Source organism: Augochlora pura, chromosome 6 (assembly GCF_028453695.1).
Source record: "Augochlora pura isolate Apur16 chromosome 6, APUR_v2.2.1, whole genome shotgun sequence".
Lineage (NCBI taxonomy): Eukaryota > Metazoa > Arthropoda > Insecta > Hymenoptera > Halictidae > Augochlora > Augochlora pura.
Window position 1 is genome coordinate 17,672,753 of NC_135777.1, and position 27,481 is coordinate 17,700,233.

Genomic DNA, 27,481 nt, shown 5'->3' on the forward strand with positions numbered 1-27,481 from the left:
GAATCGAATTCGTATAATATCAGCTACCAGTTAATTAAATTTGACATTTAGCGATGTAGAGAGACGATTGAAAATCACTTGGAGGCGAGGTAGAACTGTCTTGGAACAGTCTTCGAAAACTGAACAAGAAGAACATGAGAATAATAATTGTCTTTTTAATAATTATTATTACTATGATTAATTTAAGTGGATTTAGTGATCTCTAGACTGCGTATGTATACGGAAATATTAAATTTCATACGTAATTTTGCAAGAATCAGAATACTCAGAAAATTTACTACAGAAAAATTTCCCTCGATAATTAAAACAAGGATAAATTGGAGATGCTATCAGATCTTTTTAAATTATTTTTTTGTTGTATCCCAACTATAATACGAACCATATTGTAAATCGAATCCTGAAATCGTTATAAAACGAAGTGGTATATTCGCGTTTAAAGCACTGCGGTTTCAGGATCTACAACCTCTAGACCTTTTGTCTAGTTCTTTCTCTTTTCGTTCGCCGCGCGTACTTTTTTCTTTCAGCACGTTCAGTATTTCTTCCGTACGGACGGAAGCGACCAGATACAGAAATAAGAAAAAGCGGGCAGGTGTCAAACCTGCCGTACGTGGCGGGTGGTTAATAGCAGTCTCGCTTTTTTCGCGAGAGGTGGTCGAGCGGATTCGACGTTTTGCCTCGATGGAAACCGTGGAAGGTCGTTCTTCTCTTCCGTCGTTCCGATCTGACTGACGATCTTCTTCAAATCGTTTAAACCACAGAAAAAAACCGCAGCACGGGTCAAACAATCACGCCCGCGTAGTTTTTGCATCGTTTTGCAAGCTTCGGAAGCGGTTATCCCACTTTTGAGAGAAACTTGAATCGACTCGCGCGTTGTTCTCTGGATATTGTGGTCCCACCTGTGTTTCGAGCATTCGCGACAAAATAATGTCGTTGGCCTTAATGCAGTTTTAAATAGCGTAAACGCGCACGATACAAACGGTAATGTAGAGCATCGTAATATCTTTGTAAAGAAGTAAGGTAAAACTAATTGTGTGCACATTCGTTTCCAAAAGAATAATACGTAATCATAGAAATTATTAAGTAGAGCATTTTTTATTTAAAGAAAAATATTTCAGTGTTCATGGTTTAACAAGTCTTGGCAAACAGTGATCCAAAATTACGTCGGAATATTTCTCGATTTCTAAGCATGACTCTAAAACGAAACGTAACAACGATTATCAATATAATAAATTAGTAGATATGGCAGATTTACACATTCGTCATTGTCAAATAAAATTGCACGTTCGTTCGCTTCCTTTACTTACGATCACGATATAACAACGACGATACTGTAATTATTTAGACCTCACTTTTATTATACTGTATCCTCGGTATCAAAGAATTTATTTAATTATTACTTATAAAGGAATCGATAAAATTTGTGCAACTTGGAAGGGAAAAAATGTGAATCCGGTCATTTTGACCGCCTCGGTATCTTCAATGTTAATCTCTTTCCTCCCAGAAAAATGATCCGAACATTAGAACAGGATCGCAATAAACAAACTACGCTACAGAGTTATACGCGCCGGCCGTTCCCGATTCCAGCAGACTATCGCAACAGTGTCTTACCAATCGTTGCGTTATTATTAATTTCGCGAAATTCTGAGCTGCCTAACGGAACGCCGGTATCCAGACGAAACCTATCGCCGCGATGGATCATCCTTGGATCAGTTGCGCCGAGAGATTCACTCGATCCCACCGGGTCAGTCTTAATGGGCACGATTAATAGGCCAATTCGCGGGTTGCCCCGATATCGTCCTTGTTTCGCCTCCGTCTTCTTTTCCACGGCGTTTCTGATCGGCGGCGTACCACCTCCTCCGTCGACGGGTAATTATTAACAGCGAGATATCGGTGGAACAACAGAAGGCAACGATCCCCGGCGGATATACAAACAGTATTAGCGGCGATCGACACGGTCATTGTTCATCCCGTGGCACGAAGTCGGTCTAACGGTGATCGCTGTTCGCGCGATTAGAACTGTAACATTCGTGTCGCTTTTTGTTAGGCGCCCGATATCGCGGCGGGACGCGACGTATCGCGTTAATGGCGATTAACGGCATCGCATTTATGCCACGCCGGAGCGAGAAGAACGTCGACGGAAAACAGCCAGCGATGGACTTTTAAGATAATTTTAGTAATCGTGAAGTAGCGGTGTGAAATAGCGATTTTGTTCTTAACTGTTGGGCTAGCGAGCCTTGGGTCCATTTTGATATTGAGGTGTGAAGGATATGATGTCTTTTAATAGTTGACCGAAAGTATAGTAGAACAGTGATAATGCGAAGTTATTAAATAAATACAGGTGTTTGGATAATAGAACATTTGGTTATGGTACTAGATTTAGTTCTTAAAAGTTGTTCTAAGACATTACTAGTAATAATTTAAAAATGGTCAGTCCATGTGTACCTGCTTTCGATTAGTTTGATTTACTCTGTTTCCATTTTTATTTAATAATAATTTCATTTTCATTTATTAAATAAGAATGTCTGAACAAATACTAAAGTATTAAAAAGGAAAAGAAATTACGACTTAAGTATAATATGTACTTGAATGAATTTAACATATCATAGTTAACATGCAAGTATTTATGTATTCTACAGAGTTTACCATAAAATCAGAATGAATAGAAGAAGTAAAGGGAAAATTCGTAAGTAATCAAAAAATTGAAAGAAAAATCTAAAAATAAATTCGAAGAAAAAAAATTAGTCAGAGTAAAAGTCGACGATTTTTGGCTCAACGTTTCTATGAAATCATGATTTAATTTTGACCTATGGCAAGCAAAAGTTGGAAAACCCGCGATGCTTGATGAGGTCGTCACCGGAAACGTCATCTATTTTTGACTCCTCTGAAAGTGCCGCGGGACCTGACCGCTCCTTAATGCGATCCGCAATTAAATGTAGAACTCCTACGCGGTGTTCAACAACCCGCCTCGGGGAACAAATATCTTCTCTGTTATTTCAACAGCATTTTACGATCTTAGGGACTTCCGCGAAACCCAAAATGGCGTGACCCAATTCTAGTACTTTCTAGACGAGGAACAAAAAGTAAAACAAGAGCACGCTGGATTTATACTTAAAAACGTAGAATATGCGTCGTATAGATTTTTTATCAAAGTGTTCTTTGTTGTGAAACTTTTTCTATATTATACAATTTTCTATCATTGTTATTAAATGTGAAAAGAAATTTTTTAAAAATTATTTTAACTCTGTGACATAAAATATGGAGTCAAAGACCGTCAATTGTCAATGTTATACATATTTTTTATATTAAAATATAATTCTATTTAATATATTATAAATATAAATATTGTTTCTCTTTTATGAAATGATTAATGACAAAGAAGTTACGATTACTGTTGCACCATTAATAACACGAATTATATTAATTAAATGAGCAAGAAATGAGCAAGTAATATTCACAGTTATTTATTTACACTCCGATCGAATCGATGTTTTAATGCCCCGGCTAATTCGAGCCAGCGGGAGAAGATCGGTCGGGAAAACGGAGAGGGGTAAAACGGGGGTTAATTTGATTTTGTTTGCCCGTTAATAGTATCGTTGAAAAAGCCTACGGTCGCGAGAGGCTGTGCTCAAGTGTCATCTCGTGGCTCTCCACGGGAACGAGTTATAAAACAGAAGACCATTAAGCAAGCGCGATTTCACTAAATTACATGCACGCCGCACACGTCCACCCACCGTAGAAATTGAACATTGATGGAAGGAAAGCGTTGGCCCGTAAATCACCGAGACTGCCACTCGTCATTACGACGGGGGTACAGGTCAGTCGGAACGATTTTTCATGCCGTCGTCGTTCGATACCGGATAAAATCGAGCCGGCCGGCACATGGACGTAACACCTGTCTTCTTGTACGTAGCCAACCAAAATTTGTCGTGATTCCGTGCTACATTGACCACCGTAAATTTTTAATAAATTCCGCTCTTTTTATTTTCCATTTGCTTTACCTTTAAATCATACTTACCTAAATTGTATTAGTTTATAAGTCCTCGATATTTTACATATTACTAGGTATCTTTAGACAATTATTTTCTACGGAGAAACATCCTGATTTAATTAAAATTCCACCGTTTAACAATTATGCAGAATAAAAATTCATTATACTCAATACTATAGCTCAGCTGATGATTTAAAGCTTCAATCAAAACCATCTATACACAAAACCTTCAATAGTAAGATTTATAATTCGTAAGGCTTATAAATTTAATTTTTGAGTCCATAAATTAATTAATTTGAAATAGAAATAAATAAACTGATCTACACCAAAAATATTGAGCTTAATTAAACCCATGGTCTCCTATGAAAAATGTCTGCCAACAAATTAAAGACTGTACTGATAACTCAGTTAAACGCTTGAAAGTTTACGACACCAGACCAAGAAGAATACAGAACGAAAGCATTCTGGTTTGCATAAATCCACGTAAGAGATGTTGAACGTCCAATGGCTTGGGCAGTTCCCCTAAGTGAAAATCCACTTATCGGGAATCGGCGAAGATCGAGCTCGCGCGCGCCTCGTGACCCGCTCGGACCCGCTCGCGAACAGGTGAATATGCCCCGCGATCGTATCTGCGTACACGTGGCCGCGTACTCATTTATAAATACGACACGCTCTTCCGTTATTTACCCGTGTACCCGTAAGCGGCTCGTTATTTTAATGCAATTAAGTTCAAAGGGTTTTGCAAAAGGAAGGAACCGAGGCAGATATATATGCGCGGCGGCGTCATCGTGAACGCAACGAGAACCAGTTTCCCGCGGCCGCGGATGCCACGGGTGAATCGTTAATCGACCGATCTTTTTCTTTGCCGATTCACCGGCTTCGCCGGATCGTTCCTAGATCGCTATTATCTCTGCGTCACCGTTCGCTTCGATACCGCAGCCGCCGCCGCAAAAAAAAAGAGTCTGCTCACCGTTGGCGATTACGCCGCGGAACGAAACAGTTCGCGTCAATTGCGTCAGTGCGGCTATAAAGGCGGCCGTGGACACCCATGGATCGGTTATTTTTCGACACTGTTTGCGCGACGGGAATAAAGGGAAAAACCCCCGTACAAAAAATTCGAGGAACTTTAATCACTTCCTCTTGTTATCCTGCAACGTTGCGTTGCTTAACCGCGCCGTGGCGACCCGTAATCACACACGCCCGTTCCTGGAAAGGTGCAACTTGTCCGTCTAAATGTTAGACAAAAACGTGCCTCTGTTCTCGGATAGGTGACAAGTAGTTTCTGGTAGTTTGTAATTTCGGTGCAATGCAAAACGATCAATGTTGAGATCGGAAATACTGAAATGGTAAAAATATATTGCAAGAACTAGGAGCAAATAGAAATTAACTTGGTAGTATAATTTTCATTAACTAAAATGAACAAATTGATGCTCTGAAATTCGTTTAGCCTGTATAATTCATTAAATTGTATTTTTATCAAAGAAATAATTATAGTAACAGTAATAATTGTAGTAAAATTATAGTATAACGAACGTCAATCTATTGCGTCAGCAGATAAATACTGCGCTTAATTTTTATTCAAGTGAACTGTAAAAATAGCTTGCAATAGCTGTGGCAAAATTGAGCAATTGCAGCCTCGAGCTATCAAAGAAACGAAAAGAATTGAAAACTGTCAATTTATTATATTATTAACAATTTATTTCGAATTACTCCATAATAATGGAGTAATAATTGAGAAATAATCGAGTAATAATCGAGCAATAATTGAGTAATAATCGAGCAATAATCGAGTAATAATCGACGTTTCAATATCTTGAATAATCCATGAAAACCGAAATTTGCATAAACGATCACGAACAAGATAGTTTAAATAAAGTGTTTTACCACATGTTCTACCTTGTGAGAAATCGTTCTGAAATTTACCAGCGCGATGTTTGGAGATGATTTTCATGGATTTCGATCGAAACTGCAAGACCCGGGCAACATTCAAGTCGGCAACAGTTCTCTAAATCATAAACAGTTCGGATTCGCTATTAGATGTTCACTTGAATTCCATCGGGGACCTCGAGTGTTTTCAGCTATTAAATTCAATGGATATCGAGGCGGCTCGTAAAGTTTGGAGCGACAGAGGCCTGCGCGAGGCGTCTAGTCGAAACCAGTTTTCAAAATTGTATGTAGCCTCGGTGCAGCGCAGCTACCTGCTTCGCCGTTGCATTCCATTCGAATCTCAAGTTTCTTCTTCCATTAACTTCTAATAACGTGTGGGCTGAGTCGCCTCGCGGAGATTCAGCCCCGATATAGGTCACGAGACGACGTATCCAGTTTTATTTCTTTTTCTTCTGTTTACCGCGCATTCAAATGATCCGATTGAATGGTCAAGAGAAAACATATATACGCCTACAATATTACCGTTCCGCTTAATCTTTTCGCGCTTCGAGCGCTCCTTCTGCAAATTGCCTTCTCGTTAACATGTCCGATTCTGTTATCTTTGGCACCGGCTCTCACACTATATTATTAAATATTTGACACAGCCGCGATCCTCTGGCTATCTTGATTATTATTACTTTGAACGTCTGCGCGGAGTTGTTTCGCTTCTCTATCGCTAAATATATCAGCAGGTGACACAAGAATTATTTATTTAATTATATCTATTTCTTGTGTAAGGAATTATTGTTTGAATTAATTATTTATGTTACGGTAGAAGAATTTTCTTTTTAATTAATATTAATGTTTGAATGACATACGGTGCTGGTGAAACTTGCTATATCATTGTTTCAAAATATTAGTATAGTTAAAAAAAACTTTAATATTTAATAAAGGCATAAAGTGAATGAAATGTAGTAGATGCATAGAATGAATAAAATGCAATAAGTCATATAAAATGAAGTGAAAAAAAAACGTCTTGGTTTCGAGTGCAAAGGGTTAAAAGATCTGAAAAATACGTAACAAGATAAAACACATTGTCCTCGTAATTAACACGAGTTTATGAATAATAATGTCATAGTGTGCTCTCATAAACTACATACAATTATATCGGATTTGGTACAAGCATGCATACAATTGTGCGAATGCTTGAAAATCTAATCTCTAATTAGCAGATTCTTCGTTGATTTACATTAGCTGTTCCAGCCGCGCTTGTAATTCATAATTACAGAAATAAGACAGTGTTCTACTATACTTTCTCCCATAGTCTTGGACCGCCTAAAATACGTTTCACTTATTTGTGCGATCATAATGGAACAACTGATTGCAGTCACGCGCCCGTGACGGCGGACTGTAATGAGAATTAATGTGTCACGGAAACTATACACGATAAGCATCGCTCCCCGAACGGTACCAGTTCGATTTATGTAGCAAACCGGATGAATGCGCATCAAACGAAAGTAAAGCACGGATACTGCCAAGGAAGAGACTCCTAGACTCCGAAAATACATGGAAGCGACAGAATAAAACTACGGCTCCGCGATTCATGTAATACGCTCTTACACCACTTTCCTTTCCTATGGAAGTATGTAGATATTTTTCAACGATAGCGAACTTATTTCCACGCGGTGCCAAATAAACGAAATTACGGAACACGCGGGATACACAGAATTAGTCGAATCGCCTTTCGCAGGTGTTTTATGGCTTTGTCTTCGTTCGAACAAGTATTGGAACGAAATAGAAAATAAAATAAACAGTACAACTACTAAATTAGATAAGATGACTGGTTTCTCATTTTGCCTTTTACAGTTCCAAATATTATACGAATGTTTAAAAGAGTAATTTTTAGATAAAAATAGATAAAATAAATCAAATTTTATTTTGATGTTTCCATACATTTGTTGACTGCGAGGAATATTTTTATAAGTTGTGGGAGTCACCGAACTTTACTCAACTTTATATAATATAATATAAATCGTACAAAGTTTAAATAAATTTAATACAGTCATTATAGAACAGCATACATTACTCGCATTTAATATTCGAATTGATATAAATTTAATTCAGTAAATACTCTAATATGCTAATAATTAAAAAAGTCGAACAACGACAGGATTGCATAACCCTGAAACCAAAGGTTTGATTAAATTATTCATGCATGGATGAGGAAATTATGTACTCATATTCAAGAATTAATTTTTCTGATCTATTATGCCAACATTGAAAAAATCATCGATACAATCTTAATCCAAAATAAAATAATAAAATATTCGAATTCTACGAAACTTTTTGGGGTTGTTCCAGCAGTCCGAGTGTTAAACCAAGGCACACCTAGAAAGTCAGAAATCCCGTAATCTAGATACGGGTATGAATTTACAACGGCGATACTTCACCGGCGTACATCACTGCAGGAAGGCAGAGGCTGCGGAGAACTTCGATTCGCCGTGTTCTCGAGCTGCGCCTCGCCGACGCGATCTCCCCCCTCCCCCCCGTTAAAATCTAAACATCTCGCGCGGTGCTCCACGAAATATGGGTCACGGAGTATATAGTCAAGACCAGTTTCCAAAATCATAGGGGGGTTCCGGTGTGTGATCACGCCGAGCCAGGTGCAACAGGTGAGTCCGAGCCCTATAGCAGACACGGCGCGGCGTGTCCTACCCGCCAGCGCGCCTCGGCCAATCACCGCGCGAGACCTACATATGCGCTTCCCCCACCTACCGGTCCCTCGGCGAACATCCGAGGTTACATCCTATTCGCCGTAACTCCCAATACCGTTAACAAACGACGCGGTCTCCAGCTGGTTGGGGAACTCATTCCGAGCAGACGGTTACAGTTCACGTTTTGTATCTGGTCGCCACGGTATCCCGAAGATCGTTCCCTCCCTCTTCCTCTATCGTCGGCCTCACCCTCTTCATCTGCCTCTATCATCAGCCTTTCCCTCTTCCTCTGCCACTATCATCAGCTGTACGCCTTCTCCTGCGGACCCCGGACTCCCCCCCTTTCATCCTTCTTACACGAGCCTTGTCTTTTCTAGTAATTGCTACTTCCTCCTTCATCTATGTACATATTGGGCCCGTGCATATGAAATTATTGCCGATACGGAGCGCTGTTTACATTCCTTTGTTTTGAATCGAAGCACCGGTAATCATTGCTGCAGCGTTCTCGAAAGTCTAGGCTCCTCGCTCAATGGCTATTCCTTTGTGACGGTCCCACCACGGTCAACTTTCCTCAGCGTTTTTCTTTTCAAATCGTTTTCCTTCTTATTGTCGCGTGGGAGATGGTTTCTCGAGAATTTCATCCCTTAACAGTAATAACCGGTTTCATATTTGTATTGTAAGTATACCGAGATGATAAAGTTGCTGGAAGTTGTGGGACGTGTTCCTTTATTAGGTTATATGTTATTATACAAATTGGAAGATATTTAAATAAATTTAATTTGATAATTGTAGATGGTATATCATGTAACTTTTTGACCTCGGAATGTTTAGTATTAACTAAACTGTACTTTACTGCGATATTATTGACATAATATTTATTGCGTTGTTATTACTATAAAAGTACTAGAAAATCAGCTTTTCTTATTTTGTTAAAACTTGCTGCACTATTTTCAAAAGAACATTATTAAATTCGTCTTCATTCGATAATAAAAGTCTCCCACAACATACACGTTCAATTATTCATATCTATTTAACCCCTTGCCGTACTTTGACGAGTCTGACTCGTGATTATGACTTCTAACAATAACCTGTTAATTATGAATGTTATTTCGTCTTTTAATAAATATTAATTTTATTTCGTCTCTAAGAAATACTCTATCGTCTCTAAGAGATACTGTAAGGTGGAAGGTCTTCATTTAGGAATTGAAATAGCCTGGAGTGCAGAGGATTAATTGCTCTCTCCATTCACCCTGCATTTCCTAAATCGTTGAAATACACCAGTAAACGAACTTCTATGTTCGATGGAACACGGGTCAACAATTGAAACGTTAAAAAATCGACGAATGCTAACCGTTAGCATCGAAGAACATGTCACCTATTTACGGGTGAAATGTTAATCGAACTGTGAAGCGGTCACGGTCCAGAGCTTGACTTTCCACCTTCCGTTGTCCGGCCTCTCTACAGCATCCCCGTATCCCGGTTGATTTTTCCGTTCCCCTCATTGTGCAGGCCGATACTGTTTCTCCATGCTCCGCTAGACAGGTTCGCTGTTCCCGCGGACTGCAACATGCATTTTCCTCTTTCTGCCCGGGAGTATCTTGTAGATGCACACGCGCGCACCTTGAAGAGACCTTCGCATAGAACCGCTCATCATATCGTAGCCAGTTCCTGGTGATCGTTAGGAAAGTCCTCCTTTGTGCAGCCTCTCGCGATGATGGATCGTGTTAGTTGTAAGAGACGCTGGCGCGCATCGCCGATGGTAGCGACAGCGCTGCCTGTCACGTGGCACCGGTGCCACAGTCTGTCAAAATATTTTCTGTCTTCGGATTAACCTTTCAGGTCAGCCGGCGAACAACTCCGCGAAATGGAAGAGCCCATTATCGCATTTAATTAAACATTTCCCTCCAGCCGGGTAGCCATTTTAGGGGGTGGTTTATTTTTAGGTACGTGCGCTGCGTGTAACAGTTGCTTCTCTTTGCGAAATTGCTTCCTTTTTTGTTTAGGGTGCAACGAGTCGGATTTGTGTAAACAGTGGGTTAATATAATCGTATTCATGGTTTAATAATTCTGATAACGTGATTGGTTCTTCGTGACACTTGTGTGTTTAAATAAGGGAATTTTTCGAGCTCAAGCAGATTTAAAATATTAAAAATTACATGTTTGTATGGTTCTGAAAATTGAATTATTTATTGTTGTCGTATTTCTTTATATTTGATAATACAGTGAAGTTATTTCTGCTGTAGCAAAAATAATAATAAGATTTCAATTACTGCGTGTTAGACTGTAGCAAATCTTATCTTCCTAAGATTAAATACTGGAACAATTTTCAAACGGTACAATTTTAACTAAAAATACCCTGCAAGCTATCAGTTTTATTAAAAAGTAGAAAATCCCAAATACTCGTTAAACATTGCAAATTTTCAAAGTGGCGACTAAATTGCAAATCTTGAGCAAACTAGCAACATCTATTAAATTAATAATACATCATCTATGAAATTAATAATACCTACCAATTTTGTCGTAAATGCTAAAAACAGTCTATTAATAACAAATACCTTTGCAGACAAAAAACAGGGATAATAAAAATGTTAAGGGGCGACGAGTGGTTTGACAGGCGCAGGCGCGTTGCGACGTCGATCAACGGCCGATCGATGATTTAGCAACGCCCCGCGATCGTTCGGCGACCCGATTAAAGTGCACCCGGCCGGTAATTAGCGAATGATTTTCTGTGTCCTCCGCCGCGCGAGACAACCATTCGTGGAAACGTTGCCGGCAATTAAAATTAGCGCGATTGACAGTCGAGGCGGTTGGGTGAAGTCACCGTGTCGCACCGCGCTGCTCGCGGTAATTAGTACTGTTTGCGGGCAAGCGAACGAAAACGTCGTGCACCGAGAAGAGTTGCACTAGTTACGGAAGTCGCGTTCGCAAGTCACGAGCCAAGTCAATACCTGTTGGGGGTTAAAGGCACAAAGTGGCAGTCACGACGGGGACGGCCACCGGTGTCATTCCGCGTCGTTCCACTGGCATTTGCCAGCGAACTGGTTCACGCTTCGAGCGAATCACCGTTCAAATCTCGGACGCTATTGTTCCACAAACTAAACGAAAAAAGCATCGAACATTCGTGGCAGATTAGGACCGCGCGGACTGCAATTAAATTTATAACAGTGTTCGGCGGCGGAGCGTGCGATAAATTCGCTTCGCGAATAATTGCAAATTCCACGGCGTTTTAAGGCTGTGTCAAGGTTATACGGCTGTTTAAATCAATTTTGTAACTTCTGCTCGACGTGGCAAAACAATGGCAGATAAACTGTCGGAGGGAATGTTTAACAGCTTTTGTTTTGACACGCGCGAAGTGGGGAAAATCGAGCGTTAAACTTTCCAATTTCAATAAAATCGTGACGGCTCGATTTGCATAAGATCCGCGCGCGCGCGTTAAAATCGTCGAGCGAGAGAGGATCGATTCAATTGCAATTTCCGATTCAAAAGTTTCGTCAGCCGCGGCAAAAATAATTACGACGGCTAAAGAGGCAGGAGAGTCGTAAATAATTTTAGTACTGTCTGGCTGCGAGAGGGTTGCGCAACGGATCTCTATTACTCTTTAGGCCGGCGCAGTTCCAGCGCGATTGCGTGGGCAGCAACGCGAGAATATGATCGCGCGAACGATCAGGATGAACCAGGATACGCGCGGACCGACGCGAAACACGACGCCCGCAAAAATTCTCGCATTCAAATCGAGCGGCGAAAAAGAAGGCAATTACTTTTATCGCAGCAATGAAATATATATTCGCGTTGTACGTAATCGCGTTCCGTTGCTGTGTTCGGCGCGGCGTGTTTTGCAAGCACCGCGGCGTTGTCAGCGGGGGGAAACTGAAAAGTCCGGCCGGCTACCAGATGGAAATTCAAAAGCAAAGTTCAATGTTTTTGTTGGATCGGCTTGTACACGATCGGGCCGCGCGATCACCGAGCGATCGATCGGCTCGCAAAACCGGCCGCGGCCATGTTCGCTCGTTCTACGGTGCAGCTCGGAATATGGGTCGTTGAAGCCGTGAAAACAGATCGGGCCGGCGTTAACGCGGGTACTTGTACCGCGACTTTTTTTCCGTTCTGCTCCACGGAGACGGATTGCAGCTAATTAGAAGAGCAGCCGCGTTTATCTCGAACGCGTCTCTCGCGTACGAGAGACCGAGCCGCGATACGGGCCGCGCGCGGCTCGTGTCCGCGGAATCGTGTTACCGCGACCGGGGCTCTGTTTTATCTTCCACCTTCTGACAGCTATGGATTCCTGAGAGTGAAACCGGAGAATTCGCGAGCGTAATTGCTTTTTACGCGCGGCAACGTGAAGGCGTAACGTTGTAGGAGGATTACGGATCGCCGTTCAGTGGGAAACTGTCAGAGTTCAACGGTGTAACGCTCGAATGGTACATGTTCGCGCGAACTCGGATCTTTGCGGATCGTTCGCTTTTTCCACGCGGTTCGGTGCGGTTAGGCGAATCAAATGTTTCACAATGCCTGGGAAACTCGTTTAACCCGATCGCGCAGACCGTATATGGAAGATGGACGACGAAATTATTCGCGCCGATCGAAAAATTACAGTTTTTAAATAGTTTTATAACTATTTTCAGCGTATTTGATTGGCATCGGAAAAATGCGAAAGGGTTGATCGATTACATACGATTATCTTCTCGATACTTATTTTATTGAATAAGTTGTGAAACTTTTGGGATTACTCGATTGACAGTAGAAAATAATTGCAAAAGACGGAAGTCGAATATTAATATATATTTTTCTTAGAATGGTATTAATTTCTTTAAATTCTGGTATTTTGAATTTTGCCGTAAATATACAAAATCCGCAGTCGGATCTTTGAATCATTTTGTTCGTAAAGGTTCTAACAAATTCGCAATTTATATTTATAAGCTCTGAAAAAGTATAAAAATATTACAGTATAATTTAACAATATTATATACATTAAACGCTGCCAATTTATTAACATTTTGACGCTTCGATGATATTCATTATTTATCTATCCGCTTATTTCCTAGTTAAACGCCACGTGAAATATGTTTTCTAGAAACATTCCTATAATTAATATAATACCTATAATTATTCGAAGGAAAGCAGCAAATAAATAGTTTACTTAGACATTACGAGCGATGTAGTGGTCAATTCGTTTTTTGAAAGTCAGTTGGTCGTATACAATTATCGAAGCCGAGCACTGAAAGAAAACGTTGCAAATCACGCAACGAGGCCTGTCTCCCCGGTGACATGTCATTGAACGCAGCCGAGAAGTTAATTATTTGCACCTTCGGTTTTTTTGCGTGTCCAGTTCGTGAAAAATCGCGTTGGCTTACTTACACAGGCCGGCGGTTACTGGCCGAGCACTGGCTCGATTAGGTGCATTACGCAAATACCAGAGTAATTACTCGCAAGATAATCACGATTAAACGTTCGCCTATAGAGTGACAAATTTATTCCCGAGATTAATCGTTGCTTCGAACGCATTTAATACGCGATAAATCAATGGTTTATCACTCTTTCCGTTTCGTCGCCAGTGAAAAACCATTTCTTTCGCATTTTATGGACTCGATGGCGATCCTTTTCTTTTTCTTTAGAGCCCGCGAACGCGCGCACAATTGAACCCGTAATGATTTATAGTATATTTTCCACCAAGCAACCAAGCTCGAAGAAGATTTATGCGATACGGTGGACAGTGTTCGCGCAATTAACATCATTGTACGAAACTTGTTTAGTGACACTTTTTATTCGTATTCCACTGATTTATCGACACCTCGTGCTTTTTAAAGATTCTGCTTATTATTATTTAACGACGAGCGAGTATTAAAAATAAATGTTTGCGTGTAGTCGAACGCCAAAATTTGGCTTTTTTTTTAAGAAACGAAAGTTTACTTTCTAAAGTAAAGTGGATTGTACAGGGTGGTCGATGTAGATGCTTCAAATCATAACCTCGTTATCAATACGAAAAAATTACACGTCAATTCCACGTTAAAAATCATTAATATATCGCGACAAAAAGATCACTAGTTCTCCAGATATTTTCAAAAGCAGAAATAAAAATCGCCCAAACATTCCAAAGAGATATATTCCTCCTCTCGCCGGCTTCACTAACTTGCGAAGGCAATAACAATACCTTTAAATTCCTCTAACTTCTTGTCCACTGCATATTTCATTCGCCCATCCTTTTTTTTTTTCTTTTTAAACGCATAAAGATCCGCAGTCCGGTTGCGAGACTTTTTCGGCGCTGCATAACCGGTTTCGGGACGATTATCTTCGGAACCTTTTCAATCTCTGCCCGGTGCATACGATCGCGAAGCTTTTGCAGCAAATCGCACGAGAACGTGGCCGGGGACGTCTCGCTCCGTGACGGACGATCGCATCGAAAACGCGGGTCGATCCATCGATCACGGGCGAGCGTCTAAATCGGCGGTGCGGCGGGGCGCGCGGGCGTAAAGCTCGTGCCGGTAGAGCGTCGCGGCGCGTCGCGGCGGCCGTGTATGATCGCGGTGGAAGCAACAGACGATCTCGGGTCCCGTTCATGTCCGCGGACAAGCGAGATGGACCGTCGCGATAACTCCGTCCCGCGGCGAGCAAACTCCGGGCATCGGCGAGCCTCCGGTCCATAAATCGAGCGACACGCGCGTTGCGAAACCTTCCGCCGGCATAATGAATGCTCGCTGCGCGTCGACCTACTGCGTAATTGATAGGAGAATCCGCGATCCCGTCCCCGGGAACGGACTGAATTAGAGGCGCGGAACGGGCGACGTGACGCGATGAAAGGCAACCTTCCTGCATAAGGCCTCCCCTCGCTCGATCCCCGGTTCCTCCGTACGTCCGAGGACCCGGAGACGATCGCTGACGATTGCGGTCCCGCGATCGTTTCATCGTCGACGGAAACATTAGCCGAGATAGCATGGAGATTGTCGGACGAGGTTGTTCCATGTTCAATGGCGCTGTGGTACTGTTGTTGCTGGACTTTGTGGTTCCATAATTGGCCCTGGGATGTCACTGAGATGTGGGTAAAGGAATTTGTGATTGTCGAAGGGTGCCCGTAACTGTAACAACTTCAGTATTTATCAAGAAGAATTTCAACCCTTTGCGCTCGAGTGGTGACTCTGAGGCACCCTAAGACTGTTTCATCACGCTCCAAAATAATTGTTATTTTTGGTATCGCATAAAATGGAAATAGTATAGGCTAGGGAAATTATTTTAGATTTACAGTTAAAATTATTTCGGGAGCCAGGGGTTAATAGTGTTTTTAGCAAAGTGAAAGATACCGATTGGAGTTTTAGAGGCACACTATTTTTATCGAAAGCGTTCAAGAAAAGCTTCTTAAATATTTAGTTAAACAATATTTTTACCAAATGGGTTAAAAGACAAGATTCAAATTAGAATTGATCTATAAATTGAAATTGAAATTAATAATTGTATACTTTCTAAGTTTTATATAGGAGTAACTAGGAATATATTTTAAAGTTTTAATTAAACACTATTTTCATCAAAGAAGTCGAAAGACGTCTTTTAAAAATGTTACTTAAAATTATTTTCTGAGTTTACTCGTGTTCACCCTGATTTGACTTTTCAACTTTTCCTGTAACAATCACAAAATTAATTTGTTAAAAATCATAATATCGATAAAAATGCTAGTGTCCTAGATTCATATATTTAAATGATTTATACTATTTGTACTACGACCAATTTTCAAATTATTTGGAGAAAGATATTTCTATTCGTAAGATAATATTTTACACTTTTCATTCTCGTATAATAATTAGTGGAAAATCGTCGAATGTAAAGTGGTTCTTCGGTGATGTAAATTAACTACGAATTGTAAATTAGATTATAAATTAGATGCGATCTCACTATGTGTCTCGAGTAAGATAAGTATTTATGTTGTTCGTTATATGAAGTAATTACAAATCGTGTATGTATTAGGTGTAATCTATGAGTCGTTTTATACGTAATAAATTACTTTCGCCTATCTCAATTTCTCGTTCGATTCTGTGCTAATTTGGGACCTAAAGCCTAGATCATGATCACGACGATTATAGTCGTGGTCTTCTTCTAATCATCGCAGAATTTTAAATAATTAGCCATTATTTTCAAGCCATTGCAGAAGCAAATATTTTTAATGCAGTTTAATTCAGACTGTGATATTGTACACATTTGAAATTAACTCATTATTAGTTTCCGAATGTTTATACAAATTATAATTATAATATTTAATATCAATTATGATTATAATAGTTTATAGGAAATTTATTTTCCACGTCCAGATGCATTTTATAAAAGATAACTTCGTAATCGGTGTCAAATGAAGGTCAATGACCTCTATAACATTTCCTTGATGTGGAATTGACAGGATTGAAAAGAACAATATTTTTTATATAGTTGGCTATGTTTTATAATAGTATAGTGTAATTTTTATACAATTATCTTCATTGTTATTTAAATTATTACGAGTTCTCTATAATCTGTTAATTTCAATGACTAACTCTATTTAAATTGTATTCATTAATAAAAATCAAGATTTATATTTATTATGATAAATTTATCAATTTTTAACACAATAAATTTATGTATATAAAAATAATTATTTCATGAACTTACATCGTCAATAGCTTCTTCCTATTGCGTACAATAACAGACTTCATACGCCATCGTCTTACGATAAATAAAATAAAAATTTGTTCTTCTGAATTATAGGTTTCGTTTTATTATTTCATCAGACGTCAAATACTTACGTGAGAATTGTGCTTCCTCCAACATTCGATTAGAAGCTACGATTAACCGATACGTATACTTGTAAATGATTCGCAACGTATCGGAGACGGTTTCCGTGGTCTTATTAAAATCCCGCGCGAAAAACAAATAAACATTTCAGATTAGACAGCTTTATTAACTTACATGCTCCTCGTTCACTCCGATTACAACTTTGAGGCTTTCAGTGCGAAGATTCACACGACCACCTTGACAGTGACTGACACTACGTCCGGGTTAGTGGTTAGAACTCCGATCTCTTGTTTTACTGTTTACCGTGAACTTATGTATTAAGTATTGAAGGTAGAAACAAACAGAAACAAATTGAAACCCTTCCGCTGTCCGAGTAGTTTCTACAGAACGAACCATTCATTTATTCAGTTAACAAATTTCAAGTCAGGTCAACTAAAAAATTGCTAGTATTATTTTCACAAGAAAAACGTGCAAATCTGTGAAATTTCATTTTCAGATTTGTAAAATCACATTTTTAATGGTTAAACTCTTAACTGCATAATATCGTTCTATAGCAAAATAATTGGAACAATTTTCACGTTGAATTTTTAGTCGTTTACCCTTAAATGCACGACGCTGTTCTATAAGAAAATAATTAGAACATTGCAATATAAGCAGAAAATATGATCTATTTACGTATTTTCAAATGTTAATTTCACAGCCGTTAATTTCATACTACAGTGTTGCATTAGTGCACCATCACGCATAGATTAAAAACTTGTTTTGACTTCGGCTCGAAGAGGAAAAATCACTGTGTCGTGTTTCTGCATCAGTATGCACTTCATGGACAATTATCTTTTACCATGAATGCATATTTGAATATCTACCGCCTGCGAAATCAATGTCAGTAGTGGTGTAAACGACATTATTGAAAATTATTAATTATGTCATAAAATGTAATTATATGTGCTAAAATGTTAAAAGACAAGTGAAGGAAATTTAAAAAAAGTTACTACAATTAATAATATAGTTATTATATATTATGTGTATTAAATATCGTATCCCGGATTAGAAACCGTATACTGTTATTATTATTATTAATATTATTATATACAATATGGAAAAGAAAAGTTTTATACATAAATTGACACCTCTCCCCGAATCTAAACTGTTGATAGATAAAAATAATAAATAATATAGATCACGAATTTAAATACAACATTTTCCTTTTCCTATAAGTTTTTAATCCACGAAAACTGAGACAACTACCCCAAACAAAGCAAAAAGAAAAATGCCTAAACCATGCGAGTACCATCAGCATCCTTAGCTAAATAATGACAAATAAATTCGAGATATCTATGCTATTCGAATAATATTCTCCCGCGTGTGCAAAGAATATATTTGCATCGGTTAAAAATACCGGCGGTTGTCACCATTAAAATTCTACCGGTAGATTTAAAAATACCGGACGCGATAACGTCGTTAATAGCGGTGCAAGAATTAATCGGTGTCCGAAGTGTCTCGGAAATAAGGTTTCCGTCTAGAAAGTAGCTCGTGTTCCGAGCGCCATATTTAAAAATCCTGCGGTTACGTAACCGATCGAGCAAAGTGTGCAGGACCGTCGCACAACGCTTCGAGCATTGCCAGTCGACTAGAAAGAACCCGAAATTCGAGCGACGATAAACAATAACGCGTTCTTTTTTCGTTAATAATTTTACAACAAAAGAGTCTTATAAAACAGGATACTTTGTTTATTGCTTGCCGACAGCGCCTGTTAGATTTCAAATCGCGTACAAGTTATTTCACATTAAATACAACATTTTCTGGCGGAATGTTCGAGAAAGATCTCGGGTGTTAATTAATGCAGATTTCATTCAGCGCGGCAGAGCGCAGCAGATAATAAATAACTTTCTAGCTGCGACAGTTGCGCATTCGACCGGGCGCCTAAATCAATTGAATTACCGGAATTATCTCACGACTAATGCAAGAGCCGTTTCTTCGTGTCGTAAAATTATATAAAGTACAGTGGAGCCACGATTATCCGAGCCCTCTGGGTAACGGAATTCGCTGTTATTACCCAAACACGTTTCTTATTAAAATAGCTCGATCCGACAAGTCGATCCATATGTATCAATGTTTATTGCGAAAATTTGATTTTTCATCCGATAAACTATTTCTGGCGGCGGGGTTAGAAGATTTCTTCAAACTGTTAATCGAATACTATTTCTTACCGGAGAAGTTAACAGGTAGCTTTTTAAATTTTTATTGAACAGTGCTTTCAACAAAAGGATCAGCTTTAAAGGCACTCTTTAAAATTATAAACTTACAAATGAAAAAATTTGAGAATTATAATTGATATTGTTTCTTAAAATGAATCATGGTTTCTGAATTGATTTTTCAAGTTTTCCTATAATGACTACAAAATTAATTTGCTAAATATAAAATACCGATAAAAATAATTTCAGTACTAATGATATAGTTTCAGTACTAATTATGACAGTTACCCATACGTATTGTTATTAACACAAGGATTTGTACGTACTATTTACAGGACGATAAATAAATAGATTATTAACAGCAAGGAATTTCGTATATTTTACTAATTTTTTAATACAGTACACTATATCTTTTATATGCATATAATAATGTATTTTATAATATATAATGTATATATAATGTACTGTATCTATATGTATAATAACATAATAATATAATATACGTTTCACATGCAGATACAAATGTTCCACCTTACCACCTTGATATATTTCAACACTATCCAAGCAACTGTTCCATTATCCCAAAACACGTTCTCCTGCTCGCATAATCAACGTTCCACCGTAATTCCATTATTCGCCACAAGTTTCAACTTTCGTTCGAAAATCCTAGTAATTTACTAAAGGGAGCAAGCAGCTCCCGTGCGTCGATCTATCTCGCGAAATCCGCGAATGTCGTCGGATTCGACCTGGTTTCCGACCGGAACCCGCAACCAGCCCCGCAACTTTTTTTTTTCCTCCCGGTGGTTTAATAGTAACCTTGTGCAACTATATTTCATGCCGATGTGGCGTCCGCGATGCTTGTCGCTCTCGAAACGCCAGGAACGTGTACGCTCTCGCCTATGTGTTCGCCGGTTCGTGAGCGGTAGCGTATATCAAGGGCGGCACCACGGATTAATTCGACCGGGCCCCGTGGATAATCTGAGTTTCGCGTGACGCGAAAAGCGATACTTAAATCTGGGTAGGCGAGCCCGGGGGGCGCCGCTTCGTGCCGGGGCACTCGCCGATGATGTGTACAATTTAGTTTGATCGAAGACTCCGCCGTGAAACGCTTCGGAAACGCAACGGCGATCCGGTTTTTGCAACGGCGAACCATGATTAATCGCTAGATTCTGGATGCATCGGGACGTTGCGATGTTTCGCTGCATATGCAGGTAGCGGGGAATGTTAAGAACCGCGGAGGGACGAACGTGTTTCGACGACTGGCTGCCAGTGTTTGGATAACGTATGAATGATCGCATTTTCCGATATCTTTGTACCTAAATGAATTTATCGATGAAAGTAAATTCAGTTTTAATAGCGTCGGATGGATTTATGGCAACATTGAGAGGAATATAGAACAGTGATAAAATTAACACTATTTAAAACTTTTTTGTTATGTTACCAGGGTAACGAAGTCGTATCCCCTTAACAAATGGTTAGCAAAAAAAGATACCAAATGCCGACACATTGTTCACAGTTTATTAAAACTGATAAATAAAGAATAATACATTTAATTAATAACTCCTTTCTTACAATTGATACGATTTTTATTTTGATTAAATTTCAGTAAGATATTTATTATTTCCGAGACTGTTTCAGCAGATAAAATATATTAGTAATATAACAGAAACTATTCTCGAACTCTAGTTGAACTCCCGGATTCTTCCCGGCGTTAACGTCAGCGAATTAATTCGTAGAAAAAAGGAAAGGTCCGCAATCTAATTACACGAGTTGGAGAAGATAAACGCGCATTAAATTGACAGAAGGGCGGCACGGGGTTTAGCCGGATCGATTTAGATCGCTTTCGATAAACGCGGCAGCGTCAGCGACACCGTTAATTAACTCCGGCTACCACGGCATCTCGAAAATTAGTTTTCCAGGTGGTTAATTACGCGTTCAGGGGAAAACTCGACGGCGGACGGACGGGGTCACGGAAGATGGATGACGGAAGAGCGGCGTCGGTGATCAGAAAGTTGGGCGATGGAAGGCGTCGATAGCCTCAGGTTCGATAAACGCGCGGAATACTGAAAGCCAGGCACACCGCGCGATTTGCTATACACGAGGCTCGAGGTTAACATCTCACTAGCGTGATCATGGAAACGCCAAAGGGGATCGCGCGAGCGGTTCGCTCTACAAATTTGCTCCGCGCTTCTCTTTCTAATCGCTGCCCCCTATTTTCCTTTACACGTATCCTTAACGAGGGGATCGGGTCCTACATGCATATCTAATCTGTTAAACGGCAATTAATAGGGTGCTTTACAGCTTGCGTTGCAACTTAGTTCGCAAATTTATCTACTAAATTCTATGTAGACACGAACGCCTCCGATGCTAATCGCCGTAAGATCATTAACTATAACGTTAGATACGTGTGTATAATGTAAATATAATTGGAATATAAATTAGCTAACTGGTACATAAAAATTTATAATTTCTTAACTGGGTAAATGAAAATTATTTTTCTATTTGTAAATGATATATAATATGGTTAGCTAGTCAATATAATTTCTAATTTTCAGCTAGTAAATATCGTTTCTCATTTAGTGAATAAAATATCAATTAGTATGTCGATACAAATTAATATGTCAGTTGTCAATTAGTAAGTTATTAATTGGGTTGTAAAGGTTCGAGTGAAAAAATCCAGTTCATAACCCGATGTTTCAAAATGCTACTTGATCAAGAATTCCATGTTTTTGCACTGTTTCTTCCGCTCCTCGTATGGTAAGGTTTCTAATCTACTTTCTTCGCGCGGGTATTATGTTTCTTTTGATCCACGTTCAAGAGACGGCTGTCGATATTGATCGCGACTCGGTTGGTCCCATCGCTACTCCCATCCTCTTTCCCTTTTTGCGAGTGGCTTCATTCTCGTTTAGTTTCCTTCAGTTCTCTCGGATCTCGCTTTCTCTATCCCAGCGAGGAAACTTCATTGCTACCTGCATCGGTGCTTCGTTACTCGCAGCATAGCTCTGCCCCCACCCTCCGCCTCTCTATATCTCTCTCTATCTCCCTTTCTCACCATCTCTCTCCTTTTCTCACCATCTCTCTCTCCATCTCTCTCGCTCTCTGTCTTATTCTCTCTTTCTCCCGTTGATTAACATTTTTTCGTGTCTCCTCATCCTTCGGTATTCAGGTTTCGTCAGCGTCCATCCGTCTCGAACGGTCTACAAAGTTGCTCGGCGCAGGAGGCAACCTATCCTATTCTCAGCCCTGCGGTATCGGTATCTGTGTCGATATAAAGTAGGCGTTGGAAACTTATTACAGGTGCGCCATTGGCGTCCGTGAACGATCAAAGAAAACGTGACGAACCGGCTTCCCCCATTTGCGAAATTCAGACCGACGATTCGCTCCGAGCTACGCTACCTGGAGGCCGGCGTAACCGTACGCGAATTTCAACCGTGGATTTTTCTACTACCGGTTAGCCCCGCGCGTTAACATTTCAGAGAGAGAGAGAGAGGGAGAGAGAGAGAAAAAAAGGAAAGAAACGTTACGAAATATGCACACCGGTGGAAATCGTTAATTCTTCGCGGCTTACGGGTGGATGGACTACCGACGTCGTTAAAGTCTAATTACGAATCGGCCACGCTTGCCTACTTATGGGATTGTGTTTGATTTTACGGTACTTAATGCCCGCGTCAACTTTGTATACCTTCGGACCATCGTTTTTGTTCGGCCCGCTGCCATAAATCATAAGTTTTTCGAGCCACTGAAAGAACGACTTCTGTACGTACGAGGGGAACAACTTTTCGCGTTGATAACTTACTTCACCGAGCTGTCGCTATGCATTACTATAGTAAGCCTTACGCTGTAATTAGTAATTAATGTTCGACGATGTAATTGACATTTTCTGATTTAATGTTTTCGTAATATTCTGTAGTTTGTTCACGGATACGTCTGCGTATTTCTGTCCGAATACTAGAGTAGAAATCGATATTAAATATTATTTATTAGATATAACTTTGTATGGTTAAAATACGTATGTTGTTAATTATTACTGTGTTATGTTTGATTTACGACAATTAATAATTGTATAAATAGTACTGCAGAAATCTTAGAGCTGTGATTATTGATAACTTAATTTCGGATATGTAAGATTGACATATAGTGTCCTATAACAAATTGGTATATAATATACACAATATTTATTAACTGTATATATAAATCGAGTAGTCAATATCATTACGAAATATACAGCGAAGTTATTATTTAACATACAATAATTCCACATAAAATAAAATAAATTTAATACTAATTTAAATAGTATGATCACATGCATATATATATAGTATAAATTTAATTAAAACAGCACTTTTATATAAATGAAAAAAAAGTCCACCCTATCCACCCTTCATTCTCGACAGAATACCCTATTGTACCTTAAAACGAAAAAACCCTATCCGAGGACATCTAAATTGACTATTTCCGCCACGAACCTCTCGCAAGTCACTTACCCGGGCAGCTATGTTCGCTGCCGCCGGTAGTCCGCTACATACGCAACGGGTCGCAGGAATTTCGATCCCGAGAAACTCGTGCCATAAATAAATTCCGCAGATGCGGTGGAACGGTAGCATAAATCGGTGCCGATCCTCGAAATTTTTCCGCGGGCCCAGCGGCTTCTGGCAGAACTTTTTTTCCGCCGTCGGTCGGCGGATTTCTCCTCGCGCACTTTTAGAACCCGATCCCTCGCCGGGTTCAACGGTACACTTTCTAAGCGGCAATTAACGATAAGATGCCCGACTGGGAAATTTTTCGACCCCCCCGAGGTAGCCCGCCACCTCGGTGCTCCTAGATCTGATATTCTCGCGCGGTGCAGGCGCGCGCGAGTTTATTGCCGGCTCGCATTAACCTTTGGTAGCGCCAGTGACAGAACCGTTTGACGGCGACGCCGCACGGCGGTTCGATGTTCATCCGCCGGATCCATTTCGATCCCTTCGACGTTTTCATGCGCGCGCTTGTTTTATTTATGCCCGGGTTGACCGTCTTCCTTGTGACAAACTCGAGAGTTAGGCTCGCGCATCCGCGGTTGTAATGTCGCGGGACATGCTGGTTTCGTCGCCGGCTCGCTTTCCGCGGTCCCTTTTGCGTACTGTCTTCTTAACCTTCTGCACTACGACGAGTTAGTTATAGTTAGTCGTTTATTTTAACGAGTCAGCCGCTGTAATCTCTTTAAAAAGCGTTATAGAATTGAAACGAGTTGTAGCGATATGTTTTATTTGTTATTTTATTATTAAAATTTTTTTTTTAGCTAACTTAGCCGGGTAGCTGTCTTTGACATTTCTACATGAGGAGGATATTTATGAACGGCTAAAGTAAGTTAGGGAAATCAATGAATATTAGTAAATTGTAAAATGAAATAATTACTAATTTTATATTAATACCATATTAATTCTACATTAATTCTACATTAATTCTACATTAATTCTACATTAATTCTATATTAATTCTATATTAATTCTATATTAATTCTGTAATTGAAAATCAAATATTAATTCTCTTCATTCTATACTACAATAGCTGTCCAGTTAAATCGACACAAAAGATTCTTCTGTTATCAAAATCAAGGGAGAAAAATATAATAAATAAAGAAAATAAAAGTAATATCGTTCTAGAAAAATTAGGGAGATTATTCGATTTGACAAGTAAAGCCTTAAAAATTAATTTAATAAATTGCATGAGTGTACCTATCACGTCGCATAAAGCAATTACAACGCACCCCCAAGTTGTTAAAAGAAAACGTGTTAAAAATAAACATTTGAAGTTCGCTCGTATTTTGGTCTGCTTAGCAATTAATAAACTTTACCGGAGCACCGTGCCTATATTTATGGCCTCTTCTTTCTCTTTGATAGCTAAATGATTTCAGACACGACATTTGTCGACTTAATCGAGCTAATCTAAGTCGACAGGTCGATTCAGTTGTTGATTTATTCAGATAGGAATTGAGAACACGGTGATTGACGATAGACAGCTAATATACCTTGCCCGAAGAAAGTGGATATTTGTTACGTGGGCTTTTAATTGCTGTATGCTCACTCAGAAGTCAAAGTTTGCAGCGCGTCCGATCGCTAAATTTACTAATGTATTCAATTAAACGGGACCCTTTTACATTACGTCTTTTACTCTCTTTACACGACGGTCTCCTCCGGTAACACGCATGCGAGCATGATTAATCGACGCGAGGCTGCAGCGACTTCAAAAATCTCTTCGGTTTATCTTCCTTTTATCACCGCCACCGATGAACTCAAGGTGAAACGAAATTTTATCGAACGCGCCGCGCCAGTGTTTCAGCGGCCACGACGTTGAACCGCGATTAATCTACCGTCTTTTTAATCCGTTGACAGCGTAATCTAAGTTCGGCTTCCAATATCCGTTGCTCAAGAAAACCAACCGTGGACGTCGGCGAACAATGACGGAGAAAGCTCAAATAAGCGTTCGATGTCTTCTGCTATCGAGATATTAATGAATGCGTTTAATATGAGCCGTGATTTTTGCGCAATTGGGCAACGCGAGAGAAAGCGCGCGGCGCACGGAAGTTGCATTTTGTTTGACAAAGGGACAGAGCGTTAATTTGCCCGGCGTTAGCGTTCGGAAAATTGAAATGAAAGAGTGCTCGGTCGCGCGGCATGGTTCAAGTATAATAGATAATTGCGATAAGGCATCGGTCTTTCTTCCATTGACGTCCCGGGAAACATGCAATTACAACGCGGCATTTTCGAGCCTGACAATTCGAGTCGCGACCAGATGTATATGAAATTTCTCTCTCTCTCTCTTCCTCTCGCTCCCTCTATTTTGTCGAAACATGTTCCGAGGATGGGAAGATTGATGACTGGCTGCATTCATCGCCGGCCTGTGGTCGTACTACTTACGGCGAAGCGAACAAAGTGGCAGAATCGCGAAATTTATGATTGCGGTCGCGGAGTACTGTATCTAGCTCTCGGCGCAAGGATATCGGGATGATTTACGAGAACTGGGAACCGTGAACGGGGAAACGAAAAGAATGATCGAAACGGTTTTCTCGCGTTAAGAGTTTTCTTCGCGACGCCGCGCCTCGCAATCGGTATCCATGAATTATCACTGATAATACGCCGTTGCGGACGAGGACGCCGCGGATCCCCGTCCGCTATCGGGACCGAATATTGATCGCGACGGGACGATTTTCGACTTTGATTTAAATACGAGTTACGCGAAAAGTAGCGAGCGTTACATGCGACCGCTTCGTGATATATTGCACAAATTGCAGAAACGTGTTTATTGAGACCGCGTACGATTTTATCATAAACGAACTTGACGCGGGATTTTTCACGGATACGTGTCTGCTATTTGTCACCTCGATTTATTTTTAGATTTCGAATGTTTCTGCTAGAGATCTTGCTGTTTGGTTGCAATAATTATCCAGGGAATTGGACGTCGTGTTCGGTTTTTATCGGTAGAAAAGCTGTTATCTGTTTCAGGATAAACTTTGACTGATTTATGTTCATTTCGATCGTTGCATTAATGAGATTCTTATTAAAACATTTTATTATTATTTTTAGATTGTAAGAGGGCGCTATTTATTCATGTTTAACGAAGTACTAAGTTCACGTCAGCACTAAAAGCAATTACTTTGCGTTACTTTATAGAAATATCAATGATACTTTTATTCGAATTTCCAGCGATTTTTATTGCGACATTTGCAATCTCAATAATCGTAAAATTATCTATTTGATGCTTAAAACAAAAGCGAGGCACCAACTTTCCAAGGCGGTGCGCTCTCGGAAATTGAAACAAAAACGTACGTAAAATGACTTTCGTTCCTCACGTATCAGATTCCCGTCGCACGAAATCTATCGGAGTCGCTCGAAGAAAAGGAAAAACGATGTTTTTACAGATCCAAATACGGTCCATTTGTTCGTGTGCACTTTCGCCGACCCGTTATCAACGAAAACAAGCGAAACAAAACT